This window comes from Oncorhynchus masou, chromosome 13 (assembly GCF_036934945.1).
Source record: "Oncorhynchus masou masou isolate Uvic2021 chromosome 13, UVic_Omas_1.1, whole genome shotgun sequence".
Taxonomy (NCBI): Eukaryota; Metazoa; Chordata; class Actinopteri; order Salmoniformes; family Salmonidae; genus Oncorhynchus; species Oncorhynchus masou.
Genome location: NC_088224.1, coordinates 99,425,664 through 99,450,705, shown reverse-complemented (window position 1 = coordinate 99,450,705; position 25,042 = coordinate 99,425,664). Strand labels below are relative to the sequence as shown.

Here is a 25,042-nt window from a genome sequence, read left to right as displayed (position 1 = left end):
TTAATCTCTGCTCTGGGCTTCTGGTTTCTCTCTGCTCTGTATTGCCACTAACCTACTTGGTTATCTCACATAGTGAGACCATTGCCATATATGGATCTGTGCCATTTAATTTGAACTGGACTGTGTTTAGAGCATGAGTGGTCGTGAGTAGATGCACTTGTTTTAAGATCAAAGCAAGAGCTGCATGTAGCTATGTGTGCATATTTGTTCATATCCTTTGCCAGTTAGTGAGATATTAGCCCGGTTATATATAGATACTTTGTAGCCAGCAATAGGGGAGTGATTGCCTTCTACAAAAGCACACAACGTGAACATCTCAACATCTTTGAAAAGAAAGTCAGGTAAAGAGCATTTTTTTCTGTCTTAAAGGGGCAGTGTTGTATTTTGAGACAGGCTTGAACAAGCTAAGTAGCCAATAGGCAGAGGGTAGCAATATTTGTCTGATTCTCTTTAATAATGGAATGGGAATAATAATGCATTTTATTTTGTGAAGTGGTTTCTTACATCAAACAACACAACATTTTCAGTTAACTCCTTGTCTGAAGGTTATTGTCAAGCCCTGCATGATTTCTGCCCTCAAAAGTATCATGCAATGTCGGCCTACATCGAACACCACACACTGGCTGCTACTGTAGGCTTAATGATATAACAGACCTTTCCATGTTCAAGTGTTATGAGATGCATTTTCTCCTTCATGACATGGCATAGGCCAGACACAACATCACGCATTCATAAACAAAATAAACAAGAATGACAGTTTAATGACTCTGACCCCTCTCTTCCACATGACATAGCTGTCCCTCCTCTACTGAATGTTACACATCCCCTTAATGCCCATGGTCCCTGAGTGTTGCACATAATGCTATTGCACAACCATATATGTCCAGTATTATTTTACACAGTTAGTTGTATTTCACACACACATACACACTGCAATCCCTGTCATCCTCACCCAAAATAACTTGCATTGCTTTGTATGTTGTCTCATGTTGTGTATTTCAATACTGCTCTCTGCCTGGTGTGATCGTTACACCTCTAACTTTTACAGCTATAACCTTTACAGTACCAACCTTTACAGTACCAACCTTTACAGTACCAACCTTTACAGTACTAAACTTTACAGTACTAACCTTTACAGTACTAACCTTTACAGTACTAACCTTTACAGTACTAACCTTTACAGTACTAACCTTTACAGCTATAACCTTTACAGTACTAAACTTTACAGTACCAACCTTTACAGTACCAACCTTTACAGTACCAACCTTTACAGTACCAACCTTTACAGTACCAACCTTTACAGTACTAAACTTTACAGTACCAACCTTTACAGTACCAACCTTTACAGTACTAAACTTTACAGTACCAACCTTTACAGTACCAACCTTTACAGTACCAACCTTTACAGTACTAAACTTTACAGTACCAACCTTTACAGTACCAACCTTTACAGTACTAACCTTTACAGTACTAACCTTTACGGTACTAACCTTTACAGTACTAACCTTTACAGTACTAAACTTTACAGTACCAACCTTTACAGTACTAACCTTTACAGTACTAACCTTTACAGTACTAACCTTTACAGTACTAACCTTTACAGTACTAACCTTTACAGTACCAACCTTTACAGTACTAACCTTTGCAGTACTAACCTTGACAGTACCAAACTTTACAGTACTAACCTTTACAGTACTAACCTTTACAGTACTAACCTTTACAGTACTAACCTTTACAGTACTAACCTTTACAGTACCAACCTTTACAGTACTAACCTTTACAGTGCTAACCTTTACAGTACCAACCTTTACAGTACCAACCTTTACAGCTATAACCTTTACAGTACTAACCTTTACAGTACCAACCTTTACAGTACCAATCTTTACAGTACTAACCTTTACAGTACTAACCTTTACAGTACTAACCTTTTACAGTACTTGTTCAATCCCAGCTGATCAAACCTTTACAGTACTAAGCCGTACAGTACTAACATTTACAGTACTAACCTTTACAGTACTAACCTTTACAGTGCTAACCTTTACAGTACCAACCTTTACGGTGCTAACCTTTACAGTGCCAACCTTTACAGCTATAACCTTTACAGTACTAACCTTTACAGTACTAACCTTTACAGTACCAAACTTTACAGCACTAACCTTTACAGTACTAACCTTTACAGTACTAACCTTTACAGTACTAACCTTTACAGTACCAAACTTTACAGTACTAACCTTTACAGTACTAAACTTTACAGTACTAACCTTTACAGTACCAACCTTTACAGTACCAACCTTTACAGTACCAAACTTTACAGTACTAACCTTTACGGTACTAACCTTTACAGTACTAACCTTTACAGTACTAACCTTTACAGTACTAACCTTTATAGTACTAAACTTTACAGTACCAACCTTTACAGTACTAACCTTTACAGTACTAACCTTTACAGTACTAACCTTTACAGTACTAACCTTTACAGTACTAACCTTTACAGTACCAACCTTTACAGTACTAACCTTTGCAGTACTAACCTTGACAGTACCAAACTTTACAGTACTAACCTTTACAGTACTAACCTTTACAGTACTAACCTTTACAGTACTAACCTTTACAGTACTAACCTTTACAGTACCAACCTTTACAGTACTAACCTTTACAGTGCTAACCTTTACAGTACCAACCTTTACAGTACCAACCTTTACAGCTATAACCTTTACAGTACTAACCTTTACAGTACCAACCTTTACAGTACCAATCTTTACAGTACTAACCTTTACAGTACTAACCTTTACAGTACTAACCTTTTACAGTACTTGTTCAATCCCAGCTGATCAAACCTTTACAGTACTAAGCCGTACAGTACTAACATTTACAGTACTAACCTTTACAGTACTAACCTTTACAGTGCTAACCTTTACAGTACCAACCTTTACGGTGCTAACCTTTACAGTGCCAACCTTTACAGCTATAACCTTTACAGTACTAACCTTTACAGTACTAACCTTTACAGTACCAAACTTTACAGCACTAACCTTTACAGTACTAACCTTTACAGTACTAACCTTTACAGTACTAACCTTTACAGTACCAAACTTTACAGTACTAACCTTTACAGTACTAAACTTTACAGTACTAACCTTTACAGTACCAACCTTTACAGTACCAACCTTTACAGTACCAAACTTTACAGTACTAACCTTTACGGTACTAACCTTTACAGTACTAACCTTTACAGTACTAACCTTTACAGTACTAACCTTTATAGTACTAAACTTTACAGTACCAACCTTTACAGTACTAACCTTTACAGTACTAACCTTTACAGTACCAACCTTTACAGCTATAACCTTTACAGTACCAACCTTTACAGTACTAACCTTTGCAGTACTAACCTTTACAGTACTAACCTTTACAGTACCAACCTTTACAGTACTAACCTTTACAGTACCAACCTTTACAGTACCAACCTTTACAGCTATAACCTTTACAGTACCAACCTTGACAGTACCAACCTTTACAGTACCAATCTTTACAGTACTAACCTTTACAGTACTAACCTTTACAGTACTAACCTTTTACAGTACTTGTTCAATCCCAGCTGATCAAACCTTTACAGTACTAAGCCGTACAGTACTAACCTTTACAGTACTAACCTTTACAGTACCAATCTTTACAGTACCAACCTTTACAGTACTTGTTCAAACCTAACACCTCTAACCTTTACAGTACAACCTTCACAGTACTAACCTTCACAGTACTAACCTTTACAGTACTAACCTTTACAGTACCAACCTTTACAGTACCAACCTTTACAGTACCAATCTTTACAGTACTAACCTTTACAGTACCAACCTTTACAGTACTAACCTTTACAGTACCAACATTTACAGTACCAATCTTTACAGTACTAACCTTTACAGTACTAACCTTTACAGTACTAACCTTTACAGTACTAACCTTTACAGTACTAACCTTTTACAGTACTTGTTCAATCCCAGCTGATCAAACCTTTACAGTACTAAGCCGTACAGTACTAACCTTTACAGTACTAACCTTTACAGTACCAATCTTTACAGTACTAACCTTTACAGTACTTGTTCAAACCTAACACCTCTAACCTTTACAGTACAACCTTCACAGTACTAACCTTCACAGTACTAACCTTTACAGTACTAACCTTTACAGTACTAACCTTTACAGTACCAACCTTTACAGTACCAACCTTTACAGTACCAATCTTTACAGTACTAACCTTTACAGTACTAACCTTTACAGTACTAACCTTTACAGTACTAACCTTTACAGTACTAACCTTTACAGTACCAACCTTTACAGTACTAACCTTTACAGTACTAACCTTTACAGTACTTGTTCAAACCTAACACCTCTAACCTTTACAGTACCAACCTTTATAGTACTAAACTTTACAGTACCAACCTTTACAGTACTAACCTTTACAGTACTAACCTTTTACAGTACTTGTTCAAAGCTTGGGTAGTTATTTTTAGCGGCTTGTGTCTTTTTTTCAAGGAATGTTTCACTTTCTCTGGTCATTAGAGTAACAACATGAATTGGTGCATGAGGCAGAAATAATGCATTATGACTTAGCTAGAAGACTGTCTCCCCTTTTCTCAGGGTAGGGAGGGAGGGTGAGTTGGGTGAGATGCAGCCTCGCTGCTGCTCCCTCCCTACAGACTGACCATCAGATGCTCCCTCCCTACAGACTGACCATCAGATGCTCCCTCCCCACAGACTGACCATCATACAGACTGAACATCAGATGCTCCCTCCCTACAGACTGACCATCAGATGCTCCCTCCCCACAGACTGACCATCAGATGCTCCCTCCCCACAGACTTACCATCAGATTTTCCCTTCCAACAGACTGATCATCATACAGACTGACCATCAGATGCTCCCTCCCCACAGACTGACCATCAGATGCTCCCTCCCCGCAGACTGACCATCAGATGCTCCCTCCCCACAGACTGACCATCATACAGACTGACCATCAGATGCTCCCTCCCCACAGACTGACCATCATACCGACTGACCATCAGATGATCCCTCCCCACAGACTGACCATCAGATGCTCCCTCCCCACAGACTGACCATCATACAGACTGACCATCAGATGCTCCCTCCCCACAGACTGACCATCATACAGACTGAACATCAGATGCTCCCTCCCTACAGACTGACCATCAGATGCTCCCTCCCCACAGACTGACCATCAGATGCTCCCTCCCCACAGACTTACCATCAGATTTTCCCTTCCAACAGACTGATCATCATACAGACTGACCATCAGATGCTCCCTCCCCGCAGACTGACCATCAGATGCTCCCTCCCCACAGACTGACCATCATACAGACTGACCATCAGATGCTCCCTCCCCACAGACTGACCATCATACCGACTGACCATCAGATGATCCCTCCCCACAGACTGACCATCAGATGCTCCCTCCCCACAGACTGACCATCAGATGTTCCCTTTCTACAGACTGACCATCAGATGCTCCCTCCCCACAGACTGACCATCAGATGCTCCCTCCCCACAGACTGACCATCATACCGACTGACCATCAGATGCTCCCTCCCTGCAGACTGACCATCAGATTTTCCCTCCCCACAGACTGACCATCAGATGCTCCCTCCCCACAGACTGACCATCATACAGACTGAACATCAGATGCTCCCTCCCTGCAGACTGACCATCAGATGCTCCCTCCCCACAGACTGACCATCAGATGCTCCCTCCCCACAGACTGACCATCAGATGCTCCCTCCCCACAGACTGACCATCAGATGCTCCCTCCCCACAGACTGACCATCATACAGACTGAACATCAGATGCTCCCTCCCTACAGACTGACCATCAGATGCTCCCTCCCCACAGACTGACCATCAGATGCTCCCTCCCCACAGACTGACCATCATACAGACTGACCATCAGATGCTCCCTCCCCACAGACTGACCATAAGATGCTCCCTCCCCACAGACTGACCATAAGATGCTCCCTCCCTACAGACTGACCATCATACAGACTGACCATCAGATGTTCCCTTTCTACAGACCTACTATCAGATGCTCCCTCCCCACAGACTGACCATCATACAGACTGACCATCAGATGCTCCCTCCCCACAGACTGACCATCAGATGCTCCCTCCCCACAGACTGACCATCAGATGCTCCCTCCCCACAGACTGACCATCAGATGCTCCCTCCCCACAGACTGACCATCAGATGCTCCCTCCCCACAGACTGACCATCAGATGCTCCCTCCCCACAGACTGACCATCAGATGCTCCCTCCCTACAGACTGACCATCAGATGCTCCCTCCCCACAGACTGACCATCATACAGACTGACCATCAGATGCTCCCTCCCCACAGACTGACCATCATACAGACTGACCATCAGATGCTCCCTCCCCACAGACTGACCATCAGATGCTCCCTCCCCACAGACTGACCATCATACAGACTGACCATCAGATGTTCCCTTCCTACAGACTGACCATCATACAGACTGACCATCAGATGCTCCCTTCCTACAGACTGACTATCAGGTGCTCCCTCCCCACAGACTGACCATCATACAGACTGACCATCAGATGCTCCCTCCCCACAGACTGACCATCATACAGACTGAACATCAGATGCTCCCTCCCTACAGACTGAGCATCAGATGTTCCCTCCCCACAGACTGACCATCATACAGACTGACCATCAGATGCTCCCTCCCCATAGACTGACCATCAGATGCTCCCTCCCCACAGTGGTCTGTTACCCACATTTTTTAAAATGATTTCCAAATTTTTCTGAGAAGAACAACATTGTCAGTGCAATTTAAGCATAACCAATATGATAATGCATTGGACCTGTAGTCTACTGCACAAACCCCCGTGTTAATGCATTGGACTTGTAGACTATTGCACCAACCCCGGTGATAATGCATTGGTCCTATAGTCTACCACAAACCCTGTTTCTACATAACTGTTTTCAATTGGTTAATGTTGCATAAACTTACGTTTTTTAAGTCATGTTTACAAATAAAACGTGTGGTAGATATCGGCTTGCATTGTGACTCAGAAAGTGATCAGTTTTCAGTTTTCAATCCCCCCCAAAAAACATTTCCACTGCATTTCAGCCCTGCCACAAAAGGACCAGCTGACATCATGTCAGTGATTCTCTCGTTAACACAGGTGTGAGTGTTAACGAAGGACAAGGCTGGAGATCACTCTGTCATGCTGATTGAGTTCGAATAACAGACTGGAAGCTTCAAAAGGAGGGTGGTGCCTGGAATCATTATTCTTCCTCTGTCAACCATGGTTACCTGCAAGGGGACATGTTGTAGAAGGGGTTTGTCAAGGGGACATGTTGTAGAAGGGGTTTGTTACATTGTATTTTAGATTATCAGATTGACATGGCGATGTAACCTGCCAGTGTCCTGCCAGTGTCCTGCCAGACATAAAGTATGATCAAATGTGAGATGTAAAGAAGGAAGCTAGAGATGGGAGAAGAAGGAGACAGAAATAGAAGGTGAGAGAGAAAGACAGAAACAGTAAGAGAGGGAGAGAGGGATAGAAATAGATACAAAGAAAGATATAGAGAGGGAGAGAAAGAGAGGCAAAGAGAGAAAGAGGGAGAGACACAGACAGAGGGAGAGACACAGACAGAGGGAGAGACACAGACAGAGAGGGAGAGACACAGACAGAGAGGGAGAGACACAGACAGAGAGGGAGAGACACAGACAGAGAGGGAGAGACACAGATAGAGAGGGAGAGAGAGATAAAGGGAGGGAGAGGAAGAGAGGGAGAGGGGGCGAAAGAGATATCAGAGAGAGGAGAGAAAGAGGGAGAGACACAGACAGAGAGAGAGAGACACAGACAGAGAGGGAGAGACACAGACAGAGAGGGAGAGACACAGACAGAGGGAGAGACACAGACAGAGAGGGAGAGAGAGACAGAGAGGGAGAGAGATACAGAGAGGGAGGGAAGGACAGACAGAGAGGGAGGGAGGGACACAGACAGAGAGGGGGGGAGAGACACAGACAGAGAGGGAGGGAGAGACACAGACAGAGAGGGAGGGAGAGACACAGACAGAGAGGGAGGGAGAGACAGACAGAGAGGGAGGGAGAGACAGACAGAGAGGGAGGGAGAGACAGACAGAGAGGGAGGGAGAGACACAGACAGAGAGGGAGGGAGAGACACAGACAGAGAGGGAGGGAGAGACACAGACAGAGAGGGAGGGAGAGACAGACAGAGAGGGAGGGAGAGACAGACAGAGAGGGAGGGAGAGACAGACAGAGAGGGAGGGAGAGACACAGACAGAGAGGGAGGGAGAGACACAGACAGAGAGGGAGGGAGAGACAGATAGAGAGGGAGGGAGAGACACAGACAGAGAGGGAGGGAGAGACACAGACAGAGAGGGAGGGAGAGACACAGACAGAGAGGGAGGGAGAGACAGACAGAGAGGGAGGGAGAGACACAGACAGAGAGGGAGGGAGAGACACAGACAGAGAGGGAGGGAGAGACACAGACAGAGAGGGAGGGAGAGACACAGACAGAGAGGGAGGGAGAGACAGACAGAGAGGGAGGGAGAGACACAGACAGAGAGGGAGAGAGACACAGACAGAGAGGGAGAGACACAGATAGAGAGGGAGAGAGAGATAAAGGGAGGGAGAGGAAGAGAGGGAGAGAGAGGGGGCGAAAGAGATAAGAGAGAGAGAAGAGAGAGATGTGGGAGAAATAGGGGGGAGAGAGAGACAGGCAGAGAGGGAGAGAGAGAAAGGGGAGTGTCAGAGAAAGAGGGAGAGAGAGAAATAGACACAGAAAGAGAGGGAGGGATGTACAGAGAGGGAGAGAAAGTGACAGAAAGATAGAGAGGGAGAGAGAGATAGAGAGGGAGAGACACAGAAAGAGATAGATAGAGAGGGAGAGAAAGAGAGAGAGAGGGGCGTAGAGAGGGTGAGAGAAAGATAGAGAAGGATGTGGCCGATGACAATGTGTCATCTAATGGACGCTAACTTATAGCGTTATTCTCTTACCTTTTTATTAGCCTGCCATCCAGCCTTAGGGAGGGAGGCAAGTCGAGAGGTGTAGTGAAGAAATACCAACGGAACGCTTTAAGCTCATTAAGAACAGAGACTAAAGGTCATTCAAAGAATAGAGTCAATTAAATAAATGACCCATTTTACACGAACAGCAATTTTTTTAATAAATGATTCATTGTTGAGATTTACTGTCGACTTCCGATGAGGATCAGCAGACAAACATCATTTTAAGTATATATAAAATGACATCATTTTGATGCATAGAATGAAAACCTTGATATTGACTGATTAATCTCTCTGATGCATTAGAATATAATGGATGGCCCTGTGGTTGTGTTATATACAGTATGGAGAGACTGACCGAGAGAAGTGTTGTTGACCTTTAAAGATTATTCACACTGAATAGGGTGATATCTCTCTAACCAAGTTCATTAAAGGTTTCTCTCATGACTGTGTTGTTTTGCGGGAACAAACCGTCGACCCAAGCGGCTCTGCTGATCTGAAAGCTTCATCCGGTCGTTAACGTTCACCATGAATGATGGGTTTGGAAAATATGTGGTTCTCTGCTATTCACCCTCTGAGACACCAACCCAGTGTGATTCTCTGCTATTCGCCCTCTGAGACACCAACCCAGTGTGGCTCTCTGCTATTCACCCTCTGAGACACCAACCCAGTGTGGCTCTCTGCTATTCACCCTCTGAGACACCAACCCAGTGTGGTTCTCTGCTATTCATTCTCTCTCTCTCTCTCTCTCTCTCTCTCTCTCTCATGCCTACTATCTCTCCCTTTATCTCGCTCTCTCTTTCTCTCTCTCCTTCCATCCCTCTCGCCATACTCAGTGATGTGTCTCAGCTGTGTTGGGAAAATGTCTTGCCAAAGAGAAACCAAATGACCGTTTAAATGGGGAGTTAATTAGTTTACCCCTCTCATCAGGGTTAGATCATTATTTCCCCACAATAGAGTGTGTTGATATCTGAGCATCTTTGAGCAACCCTTTAACCCCTGTATGATGTGGGCTGGACTCCAAGGATGCATCCCAACTGGCACACGTTTCCTATTCCCTTGATAGTGCACTACTATCACTGAAGGGTGATTTGGTCATCTGACTGCTGGGAAGGGGTTTAAAGTAGGTAGGGGCTGTGCTATATGTTGTTAAAGGAGATACGGGCTGTGCTATATGTTGTTAAAGGAGATACGGGCTGTGCTATATGTTGTTAAAGGAGATACGGGCTGTGCTATATGTTGTTAAATGAGATACGGGCTGTGTTATATGTTAAAGGAGATACGGTCTGTGTTATATGTTGTTAAATGAGATACGGACTGTGTTATATGTTGTTAAATGAGATACATGCTGTGTTATATGTTTGTAAAGGAGATATGGGCTGTGTTGTATGTTAAATGAGATATGGGCTGTGTTATATGTTAAATGAGATAAAGGCTGTGTTATATGTTAAATGAGATATGGGCTGTGTTATATGTTAAATGAGATATGGGTTGTGTTATATGTTCAATGAGATATGGGCTGTGTTATATGTTAAATGAGATATGGGCTGTGTTATATGTTCAATGAGATATGGGCTGTGTTATATGTTCAATGAGATATGGGCTGTGTTATATGTTTGTAAAGGAGATAGGGACTGTGCTATATGTTGTTAAAGGAGATATGAGGTGCCCCAGTGTTGAGGATCAGCGTGGCAGATGTGTTGTTACCTACCCTTACCATCTGGGGGAGGCCTATCAGGAAGTCCAGGATCCAGTTGCAGAGGGAGATGTTTAGTCCCAGGATCCTTAGCTTATAGATGAGCTTTATGGTGTTGAACGCTGAGCTAAATTCGATGAACAGCTTTCTAACATAGGTGTTCCTTTTGTCCAGGTGGGAAAGGGCAGTGTGGAGTGCGATTGACATTGCGTCATTTGTGGATCTGTTGGGGCGGTATGTGAATTGGAGTGGGTCTAGGGTGTCCGTGAGAGCTATGGGTGGGTAGTCATTTCAGCAGGTTACCTTGGTGTTCTTGAAACTTGTAGGTATTACAGACACAGCAAGGGACAGGGTGAAAATGTCAGTGAAGACACTTGCCAGTTGGTCAGCGCATGCTTGGAGTACACATCCTGGTAATCCGTCTGCCCCTGCGGCCTTGTGAATGTTGACCTGTTTAAAGGTCTTACTCACATCGGCCACGGCGAACGCTCATGAATGCTTCAGTGTTGTTTGCCTCATAGAGCGCATAGGAGTAATTTGGCTAGTCTGGTAGGCTTGTGTCACTGGGCAGCTTGCGGCTGGGCTTCCATTTTTAGTCAGTAATAGTTTGCAAATACAGTTTGCATTCCCCTCGGGTATGTACTTAGAGACCTGGAGGTGTGGTGCCAGGACAACAACCTCTCCCTCAATGTGATCAAGACAAAGGATATGATTGTGGATTACAGGAAAAGGACGGCCGGCATTCTCATTGACGGGGCTGTTGTGGTGCAGGTTGAGAGCTTTAATTAAGTTCCTTGATGTCCACATCACCAACAAACTATCATGGTTGAAACACACCAAAACAGTCGTGAAAAGGGCACGACAATGCCTATTCCGCCTCAGGAGACTGAAAAGATTTGGTATTGGTCCTCAGAAAAGGACCAAAAAGTTCCAGGGTCAGTACCAGGGTCAGTTCCAGTATATGAACAGGGTCAGTACCAGGGTCAGTTACAGGGTCAGTTCCAGGGTCAGCTACAGGGTCAGTACAAGGGTCAGCTACAGTATATGAACAGGGTCAGTTCCAGGGTCAGTACCAGGGTCAGTTCCAGGGTCAGCTACAGGGTCAGTGCCAGGGTCAGCTACAGTATATGAACAGGGTCAGTACCAGGGTCAGTTACAGGGTCAGGTCCAGGGTCAGCTACAGGGACAGTTCCAGGGTCAGTTCCAGGGACAGTTCCAGGGTCAGTTCCAGGGACAGCTACAGGGTCAGTACCAGGGTCAGCTACAGTATATGAACAGGGTCAGTTACAGGGTCAGTTACAGGGTCAGCTACAGGGTCAGTACCAGGGTCAGCTACAGTATATGAACAGGGTCAGTACCAGGGTCAGTTCCAGGGTCAGCTACAGTGTATAAACAGGGTCAGTATCAGGGTCAGCTACAGTGTATAAACAGGGTCAGTTCCAGGGTCAGTACCAGGGTCAGTTCCAGGGTCAGTTCCAGGGACAGTTCCAGGGTCAGTTCCAAGGACAGTTCCAGGGTCAGTTCCAGGGACAGTTCCAGGGACAGTTAGGGAGATAGTGAGGAGAGAGTGAGAGAGAAGGGGAAATGAAATGTGGGTAAGAGGGATAAAGTGGGGGGAGAGAGAGAGGAATAAGGATTTAAAGTGGAGGGAGTTAGAGAGGGATAGGGAGATAGTGGGGGTAGAGAGAGGGGTAGGGATATAGTGGGGGTGGAGAGAGGGATAAGGATTTAAAGTGGAGGGAGTTAGAGAGGGATATGGAGATAGTGGGGGTGGAGAGAGGGAAAGGGAGATAGTGGGGGTGGAGAGAGGTATAGGGAGATAGTGGTGGTGGAGAGAGGGATATGGAGATAGTGGGTGTGGAGAGAGGGATAGGGAGATAGTGGGGGTGGATAGAGGGATAGGGAGATAGTGAGGGTGGAGAGAGGGATAGGGATATAGTGGGGGTGGAGAGAGGGATAAGGATTTAAAGTGGAGGGAGTTAGAGAGGGATATGGAGATAGTGGGGGTGGAGAGAGGGATATGGAGATAGTGGGGGTAGAGAGAGGGATAGGGAGATAGTGGGGGTGGAGAGAGGGATAGGGAGATAGTGGGGGTGGAGAGAGGGATAGGGAGATAGTGGGGGTGGAGAGAGAGATAGGGAGATAGTGGGGGTATAGAGAGGGATAGGGAGATAGTGGGGGTATAGAGAGGGATAGGGAGATAGTGGGGGTGGAGAGAGGGATAGGGATATAGTGGGGGTGGAGAGTGGGATACGGATTTAAAGTGGAGGGAGTTAGAGAGGGATATGGAGATAGTGGGGGAGTTAGAGAGGGATATGGAGATAGTGGGGGTGGATAGAGGGAAAGGGAGATAGTGGGGGTGGAGAGAGGGATATGGAGATAGTGGGGGTGGAGAGAGTGATAGGGAGATAGTGGGGGTGGATAGAGGGATAGGGAGATAGTGAGGGTGGAGAGAGGGATATGGATATAGTGGGGGTGGAGAGAGGGATAAGGATTTAAAGTGGAGGGAGTTAGAGAGGGATATGGAGATAGTGGGGGTGGAGAGAGGGATAGGGAGATAGTGGGGGTAAGAGAGGGATAGGGAGATAGTGGGGGTGGAGAGAGGGATAGGGAGATAGTGGGGGTGGAGAGAGGGATAGGGAGATAGTGGGGGTGGAGAGAGAGATAGGGAGATAGTGGGGGTATAGAGAGGGATAGGGAGATAGTGGGGGTAGAGAGAGGGATAGGGAGATAGTGGGGGTGGAGAGGGGTAGGGAGATAGTGGGGGTGGAGAGAGGGATAGGGATATAGTGGGGGTGGAGAGAGGGATAAGGATGTAAAGTGGAAGGAGTTAGAGAGAGATATGGCGATAGTGAGGGAGTTAGAGATTGATATGGAGATAGTGGGGGTGGAGAGAGGGAAAGGGATATAGTGGGGGTGGAGAGAGGGAAAGGGAGATAGTGGGGGTGGAGAGAGGGATAGGGAGATAGTGGGGGTGGAGAGAGGGATATGGAGATAGTGGGGGTGGAGAGAGGGATAGGGAGATAGTGGGGGTGGATAGAGGGATAGGGAGATAGTGAGTGTGGAGAGAGGGATAGGGATATAGTGGGGGTGGAGAGGGATAGGGAGATAGTGGGGGTAGAGAGAGAGATAGGGAGATAGTGGGGGTATAGAGAGGGATAGGGAGATAGTGGGGGTAGAGAGAGGGATAGGGAGATAGTGGGGGTGGAGAGTGGGATACGGATTTAAAGTGGAGGGAGTTAGAGAGAGATATGGCGATAGTGGGGGTGGAGAGAGGGATAGGGAGATAGTGGGGGTAGAGAGAGGGATGGGGAGATAGTGGGGGTGGAGAGAGGGATGGGAGATAGTGGGGGTGGAGAGAGGGATAGGGTGATAGTGGGGGTGGGGAGAGGGATGGGAGATAGTGGGGGGTGGAGAGAGAGATAGGGAGATAGTGGGGGTATAGAGAGGGATAGGAAGATAGTGGGGGTAGAGAGAGGGATAGGGAGATAGTGGGGGTGGAGAGAGGGGTAGGGAGATAGTGGGGGTGGAGAGAGGGGTAGGGAGATAGTGGGGGTAGAGAGAGAGAGCTGGCATGGTGAGAACAGAGACTAGAGTGATTCCTCTAACGCAGATGCAACGATCTCCACCTATCTTTCCTTCCAATGATCTAAGGAGTTGATACCAGTGTGGGAGTTACTGCCTTAATAGAAGGTATTTTACCTAGGGTTGAGGTTGAGGTCCTTTATCCTCCCTCTGACTTCTGACAGAGGGAACATTACATTACTGCCTCCTCATCCCCTCACTCCCTGTCTCTTCATCCCCTCCCCTCCTCATCCCCTATCCCAAGTCCAGAACACCACAGAGACATAGAACGTCACCTAGATTTAGTTGCTGATGCGTGTATGGTTGAATCATCAGCATACATGGACACACAGGCTTTGTTTAATGCCAGTGGCAGGTCATTGGTAACAATAGAAAAGCAGGCCTAGAGGGATGAGGGACCGCAGCAGAGGAGAGTAGTGAAGGGTAGAGCAGAGGATTATCAGACTGCCCAGCGTTTCCCTTGTCTCTCTTCCTTCTTCCTCTCCCACTCCATCCATCTCCTTCATTCCTATGTGTTCCACCCCCCTCTGGACTGTGGTGGCTAGATGCCGAGGTGGTGCAGGGAAGTAGGATGGTGGTTGGTGTGGCTGCTGGAGGTGACCTAGCGTTACTCTCTCTCTCTCATTCATGTGTGTAAGAATGTCAGAATAATCCCATTACAGGGTCAGATTAAAACCTGGGGGCTCTGAAAGGCCTGAGGGCTGATACCCAGCCCTGTATTGGTTCACACATTTGGCCGCCTTTCCTTCCAGTTCTCTGCTGCCAGTGACTGGAACGAATTGCAATAATCGCTGAAGTTGGAGACTTTTAATTTCGTTCACCAACTTTAAACGTCAACTATCTGAGCAGCTAACCGATCGCTGCAGCTGTACATAGTCCATCTGTAAATAGCCCACCCTATCTACCTACCTCATCCCCATACTGTTTTTATCTTATTTACTTTTCTGCTCTTTTGCACAACAGTATCTCTACTTGCACATCATCATCTGCTCATCTATCACTCCAGTGTTAATCTGTTAAATTGTAATTATTTGCTCCTACGGCCTATTTATTGCCTACCTCCTCATGCCTTCTGCACACACTATATATAGACTTTTTTTTTTCTACTGTGTCATTGACTTGTTTGTGTTATTGTTAATTGTTTACTCCATGTGTAACTCTGTGTTGTCTGTGTCACACTGCTTTGCTTTATCTTGGCCAGGTCGCAGTTGCAAATGAGAACTTGTTCTCAACTAGCCTACCTGGTTAAATTAAGGTGAAATAAAAATAAACATACTAGTCAAAATCTATCAATCCTGCCTGAGAGTGCATTATATAGGCAGCATTTGCAGTTTTGCAACTTTAGCATTGGTTCCACTGCACCAGGCAAGCTACATCATAGTCTTGTGGCAAGCAAGAGACCTGAGTTTGTACCCAGTCGGTGACATAGAGATGGATACAGAGGGAGAGATGGATGGATAGAGGGATAGAAGGGGAGAAGATAGAGAGAGAGGGGGGGACCGGAGGGACTGTTTTGGTGGCTGTGAGGTCTTTATGGTGCATTTATATTTGGGTTGGTATTTAAGGGTGACTGTCCAAACAGCAAGTCACAAGTCAACAAATCAGATTTGTTTTCAGACCAGTCATTTTCTGACATGGTTACGCTAGTTGTCATAGTAACGGTGGTGCACAGTGATGTAGGCTGATTGGTGGTGGTGCTCGTGCTTCCAGTCAGAAGTTACAACGACACCTGCCCTTGATACATGCCCTTACACTCCCAGTGGCTTTAAATGTTCACAATCACAGTGTCAGAACACTTTTAAAGCCTCAAAGGATAAAATGATACAACTTTCAAAATAAGTATTTTTGTCTAGTCACAGCAGTCAAATACAGTATATACGGTAACTAGGTAGTCACAGCAGTCAAATACAGTATATACGGTAACTAGGTAGTCACAGCAGTCAAATACAGTATATACGGTAACTAGGTAGTCACAGCAGTCAAATACAGTATATACGGTAACTAGGTAGTCTCAGCAGTCAAATACAGTATATACGGTAACTAGGTAGTCACACTAGCTACTGTATTTAACTGCTGTAGCTACCTATCTACTAGGTACTGTATTTGACTGCTTTGACTACTGAGCTACTAGCTACTGTATTTGACTGCTGTGACTACCTATCTACTATCTACTGTATTTGACAGCTGTGACTACCTATCTACTAGCTACTGTATTTGACTGCTGAGACTACCTAGTTACCTTATAGACTGTATTTGACTGCTGTGGCTACCAAGTTACCGCAGTCAAATACAGCATATACGGTAACTTTGTAGTCACAGCAGTCAAATACAGCATATACGGTAACTAAGTAGTCACAGCAGTCATATACAGTATATACGGTAACTAGGTAGTCACAGCAGTCAAATAGCTAGCTGTTTAGCTTTCTAACACACTCACCTCTTTGTTTTTAAACAGTTACCACATGTTTTTAAACAGTTACCAAGCTCGCTAGCTAGCTACCACGTGTTCTTGTCAAACTCTCACAAGAGTAGCTATCAAGCAGCAATATTTACCAAATAACAGTCTAAAAACTATGTGAGGGCAAATAAATTAGATTTGACCATTACAGATATGTATCATCCCCTGTTAATGAACAGATATCATCCCCTGTTCATGAACATGTATCATCCCCTGCTAATGAACATGTATCATCCCCTGCTAATGAACATGTATCATCCCCTGCCGTGCTAATTAGCCTACTATTTTAAATCCATTAAAAATACTAATTTTGACCAAAGATATAAATGCAATTTTCTCCTCTTCTATTGTCCTACATGACCATGGAATAACACTACCAGACAAGTGCTTTGTTGCATTGAATCATTCAATAGCCGTGTGAGAGAGGGGGTTTAAGAGAGGTAACATTACATGATATAAATAGGAGTCAAGGCTGGTATTTAATACAATGTACATGTTTGGTAATGCTGGCAGAAGCAGTCTTCTGTCACTCTACAATAGGGCTGCCCAACCTTCTTCCTGGAGATATACTGTCCTGTGGGTTTTCAACCCTAATTTAACACACCTGGTTCTATGTATTAGCTACTCAACAAGACGTTTTAACTAGCTGAATCAGATATGCTAAATTAGATTGAAAAAAATAAGGGACCGAGACAATTCCTGATTCTGCCATTAGTCTTCCGTGAAAGAACACCCTCTGTGTTGTGTTAGGCCGTTTAACTCTTTATCCACAATAGAGCAGGGGTGTAAAGCCATAACACATTCTAGAACACCCTCTGTGTTGTGTTAGGCCGTTTAACTCTTTATCCACAATAGAGCAGGGGTGTAAAGCCATAACACATTCTAGAACACCCTCTGTGTTGTGTTAGGCCGTTTAACTCTTTATCCACAATAGAGCAGGGGTGTAAAGCCATAACACATTCTAGAACACCCTCTGTGTTGTGTTAGGCCGTTTAACTCTTTATCCACAATAGAGCAGGGGTGTAAAGCCATAACACATTCTAGAACACCCTCTGTGTTGTGTTAGTTTAACTCTTTATCCACGCCATAACACATTTAACTCTTTATCCACAATAGAGCAGGGGTGTAAAGCCATAACACATTCTAGAACACCCTCTGTGTTGTGTTAGGCCGTTTAACTCTTTATCCACAATAGAGCAGGGGTGTAAAGCCATAACACATTCTAGAACACCCTCTGTGTTGTGTTAGGCCGTTTAACTCTTTATCCACAATAGAGCAGGGGTGTAAAGCCATAACACATTCTAGAACACCCTCTGTGTTGTGTTAGGCCGTTTAACTCTTTATCCACAATAGAGCAGGGGTGTAAAGCCATAACACATTCTAGAACACCCTCTGTGTTGTGTTAGGCCGTTTAACTCTTTATCCACAATAGAGCAGGGGTGTAAAGCCATAACACATTCTAGAACACCCTCTGTGTTGTGTTAGGCCGTTTAACTCTTTATCCACAATAGAGCAGGGGTGTAAAGCCATAACACATTCTAGAACACCCTCTGTGTTGTGTTAGGCCGTTTAACTCTTTATCCACAATAGAGCAGGGGTGTAAAGCCATAACACATTCTAGAACACCCTCTGTGTTGTGTTAGGCCGTTTAACTCTTTATCCACAATAGAGCAGGGGTGTAAAGCCATAACACATTCTAGAACACCCTCTGTGTTGTGTTAGGCCGTTTAACTCTTTATCCACAATAGAGCAGGGGTGTAAAGCCATAACACATTCTAGAACACCCTCTGTGTTGTGTTAGGCCGTTTAACTCTTTATCCACAATAGAGCAGGGGTGTAAAGCCATAACACATTCTAGAACACCCTCTGTGTTGTGTTAGGCCGTTTAACTCTTTATCCACAATAGAGCAGGGGTGTAAAGCCATAACACATTCTAGAACACCCTCTGTGTTGTGTTAGGCCGTTTAACTCTTTATCCACAATAGAGCAGGGGTGTAAAGCCATAACACATTCTAGAACACCCTCTGTGTTGTGTTAGGCCGTTTAACTCTTTATCCACAATAGAGCAGGGGTGTAAAGCCATAACACATTCTAGAACACCCTCTGTGTTGTGTTAGGCCGTTTAACTCTTTATCCACAATAGAGCACCCTCTGGGGTGTAAAGCCATAACACATTCTAGAACACCCTCTGTGTTGTGTTAGGCCGTTTAACTCTTTATCCACAATAGAGCAGGGGTGTAAAGCCATAACACATTCTAGAACACCCTCTGTGTTGTGTTAGGCCGTTTAACTCTTTATCCACAATAGAGCAGGGGTGTAAAGCCATAACACATTCTAGAACACCCTCTGTGTTGTGTTAGGCCGTTTAACTCTTTATCCACACACATAGAGCAGGGGTGTAAAGCCATAACACATTCTAGAACACCCTCTGTGTTGTGTTAGGCCGTTTAACTCTTTATCAATAGAGCAGCCAATAGAGCAGGGGTGTAAAGCCATAACACATTCTAGAACACCCTCTGTGTTGTGTTAGGCCGTTTAACTCTTTATCCACAATAGAGCAGGGGTGTAAAGCCATAACACATTCTAGAACACCCTCTGTGTTCTGTTAGGCCGTTTAACTCTTTATCCACAATAGAGCAGGGGTGTAAAGCCATAACACATTCTAGAACACCCTCTGTGTTGTGTTAGGCCGTTTAACTCTTTATCCACAATAGAGCAGGGGTGTAAAGCCATAACACATTCTAGAACACCCTCTGTGTTCTGTTAGGCCGTTTAACTCTTTATCCACAATAGAGCAGGGGTGTAAAGCCATAACACATTCTAGAACACCCTCTGTGTTCTGTTAGGCCGTTTAACTCTTTATCCACAATAGAGCAGGGGTGTAAAGCCATAACACATTCTAGAACACCCTCTGTGTTGTGTTAGGCCGTTTAACTCTTTATCCACAATAGAGCAGGGGTGTAAAGCCATAACACATTCTAGAACACCCTCTGTGTTCTGTTGTTCCACAATGTTAGCCATAACACATTCTAGAACCTGTTAGGCCGTTTAACTCTTTATCCACAATAGAGCAGGGGTGTAAAGCCATAACACATTCTAGAACACCCTCTGTGTTGTGTTAGGCCGTTTAACTCTTTATCCACAATAGAGCAGGGGTGTAAAGCCATAACACATTCTAGAACACCCTCTGTGTTCTGTTAGGCCGTTTAACTCTTTATCCACAATAGAGCAGGGGTGTAAAGCCATAACACATTCTAGAACACCCTCTGTGTTGTGTTAGGCCGTTTAACTCTTTATCCACAATAGAGCAGGGGTGTAAAGCCATAACACATTCTAGAACACCCTCTGTGTTGTGTTAGGCCGTTTAACTCTTTATCCACAATAGAGCAGGGGTGTAAAGCCATAACACATTCTAGAACACCCTCTGTGTTCTGTTAGGCCGTTTAACTCTTTATCCACAATAGAGCAGGGGTGTAAAGCCATAACACATTCTAGAACACCCTGTGTTGTGTTAGTTTAACTCTTTATCCACAATAGAGCAGGGGTGTAAAGCCATAACACATTCTAGAACACCCTCTGTGTTGTGTTAGGCCGTTTAACTCTTTATCCACAATAGAGCAGGGGTGTAAAGCCATAACACATTCTAGAACACCCTCTGTGTTGTGTTAGGCCGTTTAACTCTTTATCCACAATAGAGCAGGGGTGTAAAGCCATAACACATTCTAGAACACCCTCTGTGTTGTGTTAGGCCGTTTAACTCTTTATCCACAATAGAGCAGGGGTGTAAAGCCATAACACATTCTAGAACACCCTCTGTGTTGTGTTAGGCCGTTTAACTCTTTATCCACAATAGAGCAGGGGTGTAAAGCCATAACACATTCTAGAACACCCTCTGTGTTGTGTTAGGCCGTTTAACTCTTTATCCACAATAGAGCAGGGGTGTAAAGCCATAACACATTCTAGAACACCCTCTGTGTTGTGTTAGGCCGTTTAACTCTTTATCCACAATAGAGCAGGGGTGTAAAGCCATAACACATTCTAGAACACCCTCTGTGTTGTGTTAGGCCGTTTAACTCTTTATCCACAATAGAGCAGGGGTGTAAAGCCATAACACATTCTAGAACACCCTCTGTGTTGTGTTAGGCCGTTTAACTCTTTATCCACAATAGAGCAGGGGTGTAAAGCCATAACACATTCTAGAACACCCTCTGTGTTCTGTTAGGCCGTTTAACTCTTTATCCACAATAGAGCAGGGGTGTAAAGCCATAACACATTCTAGAACACCCTCTGTGTTGTGTTAGGCCGTTTAACTCTTTATCCACAATAGAGCAGGGGTGTAAAGCCATAACACATTCTAGAACACCCTCTGTGTTGTGTTAGGCCGTTTAACTCTTTATCCACAATAGAGCAGGGGTGTAAAGCCATAACACATTCTAGAACACCCTCTGTGTTCTGTTAGGCCGTTTAACTCTTTATCCACAATAGAGCAGGGGTGTAAAGCCATAACACATTCTAGAACACCCCTGTGTTCTGTTGTTTAACTCTTTATCCACAATAGAGCAGGGGTGTAAAGCCATAACACATTTACCCTCTGTGTTCCGTTTAACTCTTTATCCACAATAGAGCAGGGGTGTAAAGCCATAACACATTCTAGAACACCCTCTGTGTTCTGTTAGGCCGTTTAACTCTTTATCCACAATAGAGCAGGGGTGTAAAGCCATAACACATTCTAGAACACCCTCTGTGTTGTGTTGTTTAACTCTTTATTAGAGCAGGGGTGTTACACATTCTAGAACACCCTCTGTGTTCTGTTTTAACTCTTTATCCACAATAGAGCAGGGGTGTAAAGCCATAACACATTCTAGAACACCCTCTGTGTTCTGTTAGGCCGTTTAACTCTTTATCCACAATAGAGCAGGGGTGTAAAGCCATAACACATTCTAGAACACCCTCTGTGTTGTGTTAGGCCGTTTAACTCTTTATCCACAATAGAGCAGGGGTGTAAAGCCATAACACATTCTAGAACACCCTCTGTGTTCTGTTAGGCCGTTTAACTCTTTATCCACAATAGAGCAGGGGTTTAGCCATAACACATTCTAGAACACCCTCTGTGTTGTGTTAGGCCGTTTAACTCTTTATCCACAATAGAGCAGGGGTGTAAAGCCATAACACATTCTAGAACACCCTCTGTGTTCTGTTAGGCCGTTTAACTCTTTATCCACAATAGAGCAGGGGTGTAAAGCCATAACACATTCTAGAACACCCTCTGTGTTCTGTTAGGCCGTTTAACTCTTTATCCACAATAGAGCAGGGGTGTAAAGCCATAACACATTCTAGAACACCCTCTGTGTTCTGTTAGGCCGTTTAACTCTTTATCCACAATAGAGCAGGGGTGTAAAGCCATAACACATTCTAGAACACCCTCTGTGTTGTGTTAGGCCGTTTAACTCTTTATCCACAATAGAGCAGGGGTGTAAAGCCATAACACATTCTAGAACACCCTCTGTGTTCTGTTAGGCCGTTTAACTCTTTATCCACAATAGAGCAGGGGTGTAAAGCCATAACACATTCTAGAACACCCTCTGTGTTCTGTTAGGCCGTTTAACTCTTTATCCACAATAGAGCAGGGGTGTAAAGCCATAACACATTCTAGAACACCCTCTGTGTTCTGTTAGGCCGTTTAACTCTTTATCCACAATAGAGCAGGGGTGTAAAGCCATAACACATTCTAGAACACCCTCTGTGTTCTGTTAGGCCGTTTAACTCTTTATCCACTGTGTTAGAACACCCTCTGTGTTTCTGTTAGGCCGTTTAACTCTTTATCCACAATAGAGCAGGGGTGTAAAGCCATAACACATTCTAGAACACCCTCTGTGTTCTGTTAGGCCGTTTAACTCTTTATCCACAATAGAGCAGGGGTGTAAAGCCATAACACATTCTAGAACACCCTCTGTGTTCTGTTAGGCCGTTTAACTCTTTATCCACAATAGAGCAGGGGTGTAAAGCCATAACACATTCTAGAACACCCTCTGTGTTCTGTTAGGCCGTTTAACTCTTTATCCACAATAGAGCAGGGGTGTAAAGCCATAACACATTCTAGAACACCCTGTGTTCTGTGTTCCACTGTTAGGAACACCCCGTTTAACTCTTTATCCACAATAGAGCAGGGGTGTAAAGCCATAACACATTCTAGAACACCCTCTGTGTTCTGTTAGGCCGTTTAACTCTTTATCCACAATAGAGCAGGGGTGTAAAGCCATAACACATTCTAGAACACCCTCTGTGTTCTGTTAGGCCGTTTAACTCTTTATCCACAATAGAGCAGGGGTGTAAAGCCATAACACATTCTAGAACACCCTCTGTGTTCTGTTAGGCCGTTTAACTCTTTATCCACAATAGAGCAGGGGTGTAAAGCCATAACACATTCTAGAACACCCTCTGTGTTCTGTTAGGCCGTTTAACTCTTTATCCACAATAGAGCAGGGGTGTAAAGCCATAACACATTCTAGAACACCCTCTGTGTTGTGTTAGGCCGTTTAACTCTTTATCCACAACCCTCTGTGTTAGAGCAGAGCAGGGGTGTAAAGCCATAACACATTCTAGAACACCCTCTGTGTTGTGTTAGGCCGTTTAACTCTTTATCCACAATAGAGCAGGGGTGTAAAGCCATAACACATTCTAGAACACCCTCTGTGTTCTGTTAGGCCGTTTAACTCTTTATCCACAATAGAGCAGGGGTGTAAAGCCATAACACATTCTAGAACACCCTCTGTGTTGTGTTAGGCCGTTTAACTCTTTATCCACAATAGAGCAGGGGTGTAAAGCCATAACACATTCTAGAACACCCTCTGTGTTCTGTTAGGCCGTTTAACTCTTTATCCACAATAGAGCAGGGGTGTAAAGCCATAACACATTCTAGAACACCCTCTGTGTTGTGTTAGGCCGTTTAACTCTTTATCCACAATAGAGCAGGGGTGTAAAGCCATAACACATTCTAGAACACCCTCTGTGTTCTGTTAGGCCGTTTAACTCTTTATCCACAATAGAGCAGGGGTGTAAAGCCATAACACATTCTAGAACACCCTCTGTTTATCCTTTATCCACAATAGAGCAGGGGTGTAAAGCCATAACACATTCTAGAACACCCTCTGTGTTCTGTTAGGCCGTTTAACTCTTTATCCACAATAGAGCAGGGGTGTAAAGCCATAACACATTCTAGAACACCCTCTGTGTTCTGTTAGGCCGTTTAACTCTTTATCCACAATAGAGCAGGGGTGTAAAGCCATAACACATTCTAGAACACCCTCTGTGTTCTGTTAGGCCGTTTAACTCTTTATCCACAATAGAGCAGGGGTGTAAAGCCATAACACATTCTAGAACACCCTCTGTGTTGTGTTAGGCCGTTTAACTCTTTATCCACAATAGAGCAGGGGTGTAAAGCCATAACACATTCTAGAACACCCTCTGTGTTCTGTTAGCCGTTTAACTCTTTATCCACAATAGAGCAGGGGTGTAAAGCCATAACACATTCTAGAACACCCTCTGTGTTGTGTTAGGCCGTTTAACTCTTTATCCACAATAGAGCAGGGTGTAAAGCCATAACACATTCTAGAACACCCTCTGTGTTCTGTTAGGCCGTTTAACTCTTTATCCACAATAGAGCAGGGGTGTAAAGCCATAACACATTCTAGAACACCCTTTCTGTGTTCTGTTGTTAGGCCGTTTAACTCTTTATCCACAATAGAGCAGGGGTGTAAAGCCATAACACATTCTAGAACACCCTCTGTGTTGTGTTAGGCCGTTTAACTCTTTATCCACAATAGAGCAGGGGTGTAAAGCCATAACACATTCTAGAACACCCTCTGTGTTCTGTTAGGCCGTTTAACTCTTTATCCACAATAGAGCAGGGGTGTAAAGCCATAACACATTCTAGAACACCCTCTGTGTTCTGTTAGGCCGTTTAACTCTTTATCCACAATAGAGCAGGGGTGTAAAGCCATAACACATTCTAGAACACCCTCTGTGTTCTGTTAGGCCGTTTAACTCTTTATCCACAATAGAGCAGGGGTGTAAAGCCATAACACATTCTAGAACACCCTCTGTGTTCTGTTAGGCCGTTTAACTCTTTATCCACAATAGAGCAGGGGTGTAAAGCCATAACACATTCTAGAACACCCTCTGTGTTCTGTTAGGCCGTTTAACTCTTTATCCACAATAGAGCAGGGGTGTAAAGCCATA

The 25,042-nt window shown here is 44.4% G+C and overlaps 1 protein-coding gene across 1 annotated transcript in view; it reads left to right on the top strand.

Annotated features, from left to right (window-relative positions):
- Positions 1–25,042, top strand: part of LOC135553265 (nectin-1-like) — a 197,640-nt gene that overhangs the window by 141,779 nt on the left and 30,819 nt on the right.